Source organism: Bos indicus, chromosome 29 (genome assembly GCF_029378745.1).
Source record: "Bos indicus isolate NIAB-ARS_2022 breed Sahiwal x Tharparkar chromosome 29, NIAB-ARS_B.indTharparkar_mat_pri_1.0, whole genome shotgun sequence".
Lineage (NCBI taxonomy): Eukaryota > Metazoa > Chordata > Mammalia > Artiodactyla > Bovidae > Bos > Bos indicus.
The window spans coordinates 32,450,635-32,456,634 of record NC_091788.1 but is presented as its reverse complement, the minus strand read 5'-3'; positions in this window follow the sequence as shown (position 1 = coordinate 32,456,634).

The following is a 6,000-nucleotide window of genomic DNA, read 5'->3' as shown; positions in this document are numbered from 1 at the left end:
AGGATTTATAAATTAAGAAAAAATAGGCTAAAATACCATGTTTAATATCTATTAATTTTTATTTTATATAAAATAAAAATACCTATGTACATAGAAAGACAGGAAAGAAGTTATCCATGGAAATGTTATTACTATCTCTGGATGGGGGGGGGATGATTATAGATAAATTTAATCTGTTTTTATTTTTTCCATATTTCTCAATTTTTAACCAACACACACGGATTACTTTTGGATTAAAAAGGATAATAAGTACTTGGGAAAGGAGATAGAAGGAAGAATGTTCTTGGAGTCAAGGTTAAAGTCCTTGAATGTGAATCTTGGAGCATGATTTAAGAGTAAGAGTATAACTTCAATATAAATTCTTTTAGCTTCCTTGGATTTTGCAAGACTAGAGAGCTGACCTCTACTGTCTGGACAAGCACCAGCCCTTCTGCACCTCTGACCCATCGCAGGATTGTGCCCTACTCTAAGTTAGAAGCAACAATGCCCTTTTCACTTTTATTTATTTTTTGTTTCTTTTGGATCTCTTTGGAAGTATCTGTTATCTGCAGAGCCAGAATTTCTAAAAACTCACTTTTGAAATGCCACAAAAATAAGATAAAGAGTGGTGGACTGTATCCTGCTGTACTCTGACCAAGGATGGACTGTGAAGCACATTGAAAGGAACAGCCCTAACTGGGAGTTCAGTTTCGTTAGATAATGAGTCTGATTCTCTCTGGTCACAAGCGTCTCTCTCCCTGGGGCAAGGTCAGCGTCTCTGCTATTCCGCTCTCCGGTGGTGCAAAGGCTGAGTTTAAGCTTTTGTGATTTCCTTCATTGCCTCTTTGAAAACACAATTGGTGCTGTAAGTAACTAGTTAGTGTGCTTATTGGGGAGTTAGAATACTGGATTGTCAACCAAAATGTTTCTTTCCATTCATCATGCTGGCCCCATTCCAAATTAGTACTGAGATCCCATTTCTACACACCTCTATGCTGTGAGGAGTTTTCTGCGGCCAATAACCATGGATAAGAATATATATGGAATTTAGAAAGATGGTAACAATAACCCTGTGTACGAGACAGCAAAAGAGACACTGATGTATAGAACAGTCTTATGGACTCTGTGGGAGAGGGAGAGGGCGGGAAGATTTGGGAGAATGGCATTGAAACATGTAAAATATCATGTATGAAACGAGTCGCCAGTCCAGGTTCGATGCACAATACTGGATGCCTGGGGCTAGTGCACTGGGACGACCCAGAGGGATAGTATGGGGAGGGAGGAGGGAGGAGGGTTCAGGATGGGGAACACATGTATACCTGTGGCGGATTCATGTTGGTATTTGGCAAAACTAATACAATTATGTAAAGTTTAAAAATAAAATAAAATTTTTAAAAAAAAGAGTGAGTAAGATATTTCAGAAATTTTTCAGACCTGTAACTCTTAGAAAACAAATTAGGAGTGAAAAAAAAAAAAAAATCCCAACTCTAGATTCTCAGTCCAGCAATCACAAGTCAATTGCTTCCATTTTGCTTATCCTTAAGGAAAAATAAGATGAAAGATGCATTGTGGCAACTACTCAAGTGGTAAGGGAAAAACACACCAGCTGTAGACTGAATTACCCAGATAACAGACAGAAAGAAATCTGGCGCAAAGTGGTGACTCATTCTCTCTGTTTACACAGCCCGAATCTTCTGGTTAATTGTCAGTTTTTCACGTTGTGCTATGTAAACGATAAATTATTCTTCTGACATGCTTATTTTTGGGTTGATTGAAAAAAAAAAAGTTCATGTTGGAACAGTGGTGTGATGTGTACTCTAGAGAGAGTTGAGTGCCAGAATTTGATATCATGTTATGTGACAACAGCAGGAGCAATGGGAGAAAGATTAAAGGTCAAAGAACCAAGTTCAGAAATTATGAGTTAATTAGATAATATAGAGCCAACATTCAAATGTCCATCTATCCATCTGTTCATCCATCCATCCATCCGGTCATTCATTCATCCACTTGTTATTCCTTCTGTTCATCCACTCATTCATCCATCCATCTATCCACTCATTCATCACCCCCAACAGATACTCACATAGTCTTCAGTTTTCTGGGACAATGATATGAGTTACAGGGACAATGGTGAATGAGGTTGATCCATTTCTTGCCCCTATGATTTTACAATAAACAAAGGAGATGGACATTATGCAAATAATTACAGTATAATTTATGCTACAAAAGAGAAAGTCGTGTACTATTAAAACATAACGAGATGACATAGTCCAGTGAGAGCAGAGACGGGTGTTCAGAGAAAGTCTCTTTGCAGAGGTAGAATTCAGGTCGAAACCAGATGTAGATGAATGTCTGGGACATCTGAGTCTTCCTAGCTTGTCTCTTTGGTCCCTGAGTTCAGGGACCATCTTGGCTATATTGAGGAAGAAAGGGAAGTATCCAGGATAAACATGTCAGCAGCAATCCTGGCATTTGATTGAAATGATATTCCAAAAAGCTCAAAAACAAACAAGTCTACTGCTAATCATTCATGAGCACCTGGCCAAAATAAAGAGTGCATTACCCACTGATGATGTTGCTTCCCATAAATCTCTCAATGCCTTTATGGCTGTGGCTGACTGTGGTTATTGGACTTTTGGTCCTAAGTATGTTTTGAAACAGCAAAATTCATGATGATCTTTTGTGGTATCTGGATCGCTCTTTCCTCTTCCTGGCTTACTGTGGGCTGAGCTATCAATTGAATCCCCAGGCACTCGATGTGAAAATGAGAGAATAAATCCATCAACAGTTCAATTAATCTGAATTTTGCTCCTTCAGTCCTGGTTCCTCTAGCTGCAAACACAGACTTCAACTCACCCAAGATAACTTCATACGCAACTGACAATGGTTCCTACAGACAGGCTAATCATTTAGCTTTGAAGATGTATGGTAAATTTACCTATTAACATTCTCTTAACCAAGAGGTTGATCTCTCTGATTCTGTCTGCTTATCTAAAAAGTCAGTGAAGCTGCAAAATCCCTAAAGACTCTTCCCAGCTCACGATCTTATGGCTTCTAGAATAGTAGATCATGATGGTCTGGTTCAAGGAAGCCTATCTTGTCTGAGCAATTGATACTGGCTTAGGTTGCTTCCATGTCTTGATAACTGTAAATAAGGCTGCTATGAATGGGTTCATGTATCTTTTCAAATTAGTGTGTTAGTGTTATTATGGGGTTATATGAAATCTTGTGTGTGAAACTTTTGAAAATTATAAAATACTATAGAATTCAAAGAATCCTTCATTCAATTAAAAAAAAAGAAAGAAAGAAATTGGTTTGCCTTCTAAATCAAGACTAGAAAATGTGATTGGAAGCTTCAGAGGATAGCCTTGCTACAGTCTTTGGGAGGTAGGTCCGACTCCAAGACTGGCCTCAATCTGTAATCAGTGCAGTTTCAAAGGGACACGTTAATGCAGTCATGTTACTTGGTGTGACTCACCAAGCTGCAGCTGCTGCTTCTACAAACTCAGGAGGACTCCTCCTCTCTCAGCAGGCATCTTGTTGCACTGCTGGCGGCTGCGTCAGTCTCTTTCTTTCTGATCAGCAGGCAGCACTGCAGCCAGGAGGGACGATCAGCCCCTGGACTCTCCTCTGAGGGTTTGTGGAGTGTAGGGAGGATGGTGCTGGGCTGGGAAATAGCTGTGAGTCTAGCTCTGGCCATGCTGTTGATGGTTAATATTTGTTGAGTACCATAAAGAAGGCTGAAAGCCAAAGAATTGTTGCTTGTGAATTGCCCTGCTGGAGAAGACTCTTGAGAGACCCTTGGACAGCAAGGAGATCAAACCAGTCAATCCTAAGTCACTGAAAGGACTGATGCTGAAGCTCCAGTGTTTTGGCCCTTGATGCGAAGAGCTGACTCATTGGAAAAGACCCTGAAGCTGGGAAATATTGAAGGCAGGAGGAGAAGGGGATGACAGAGGATGAGATGGTTAGATACCATCACTGACTCAATGGACATGAGTTTGAGTAAACTAAGGGAGACAGGGAAGGACAAGGAATCCTGGCATACTGCAGCCCATGGGGTCACACAGAGTCAGACTGAACAATAAGACCACAATATAACATTTTAAAGCAATTATCCTCCAATTAAAAACAAACACATAAACGTGTAAAAAATATTGAGTACAGGGCTTCCCTGGTGGCTCAGTGGTGAAGAATCCATCTGCCAATGCTGGAGACGCAGGTTCAATCCCTGGTCCCTAAAGAGCCCACATGCTACCACGGAGCAACTGAGCCTGTGAGCCCGAATGAGCCTGTGCTCTAGAGCCCAAAAGCCACAACTAGTGAGCCCACCCACAGCAACTGCTGAAGCTCGCATGCCCAGAGCCCGAGTTCCACTACAAGAGACACCATCACAATGAGAACCCCGGACCCTGCCCCCAGAGAGTAGCCCCTGCTCTCTGCAACCAGAGAAAAGCCCATGCAGCGGCAAGACCCAGCACAGTGATAAATAAATAAATAAAATTCTTTAATAAAATATTTATTGAGTACGAACAATCCTGAGCACTCATTACCCTGAGATGCACGCATCACTGTCCTCATTTTCCATACGAGGAAAACAGACCAGAAAATTTTCATGAAATGCCCAGGGTAACACAGAAGGAAGCAGGGCTGGGATTCAACCTCAGAGTCTTCAAGAGATGGGAATACCAGACCATCTTACCTGCCTCCTGAGAAATGTGTATGTAGGTCAAGAAGCAACAGTTAGAACTGGACAGGCACAATAGACTTGTTCCAAATTGGGAAAGGAGTACCTCAAGGCTGTATATTGTGACCCTGCTACTTAAATTATATGCAGAGTTCAGTTCAGTTCAGTAGCTCAGTCGTGTCCGACTCTTTGCAACCCCATGAATTGCAGCATGCCAGGCCTCCCTGTCCATCACCAACTCCCAGAGATCACTCAGACTCATGTCCATCGAGTCAGTGATGCCATCCAACCATCTCATCCTCTGTCGTCCCCTTCTCCTCCTGCCCCCAATCCCTCCCAGCATCAGAGTCTTTTCCAATGAGTCAACTCTTCGCATGAGGTGGCCAAAGTACTGGAGTTTCAGTTTTAGCATCATTCCTTCCAAAGAACACCCAGGGCTGATCTCCTTCAGAATGGACTGGTTGGATCTCCTTGCAGTCTAAGGGACTCTCAAGTCTTCTCCAACACCACAGTTCAAAAGCATCAATTCTTCGGCGCTCAGCTTTCTTCACAGTCCAATTCTCACATCCATACATGACCACTGGAAAAACCATAGCCTTGACTAGATGGACCTTTGTTGGCAAAGTAATATCTCTGCTTTTGAATATGCTATCCAGGTTAGTCATAACTTTCTTTCCAAGGAACAAGCATCTTTTAATTTCATGGCTGCAATCACCATCTGCAGTGATTTTGGAGCCCCCAAAAATAAAGTCTGACACTGTTTCCCCATCTATTTCCCATGAAGTGATGGGACCAGATGCCACGATCTTAGTTTTCTGAATGCTGAGGTTTAAGCCAACTTTTTCACTCTCCTCTTTCACTTTCATCAAGAGGCTCTTTAGCTCTTCTTTGCTTTCTGCCATAAGGGTGGTGTCATTTGCATATCTGAGGTGATTGATATTTCGCCTGGCAGTCTTGATTCCAGCTTGTGCTTCTTTCAGCCCAGTGTTTCTCATGATGTACTCTGCATATAAGTTAAATAAGTAGGGTGACAATATATAGCCTTGACATATTCCTTTTCCTATTTGGAACCAGTCTGTTGTTCCATATCCAGTTCTAACTGTTGCTTCCTGACCTGCATACAGGTTTCTCAAGAGGCAGGTCAGGTGGTCTGGTATTCCCATCTCTTTCAGAATTTTCTAAAGTTTATTGTGATCCACACAGTCAAAGGCTTTGGCATAGTCACTAAAGCAGAAATAGATGTTTTTCTGGAACTCTCTTGCTTTTTCCATGATCCAGTGGATGTTGGCAATTTGATCTCTGGTTCCTCTGCCTTTTCTAAAACCAGTTTGAAC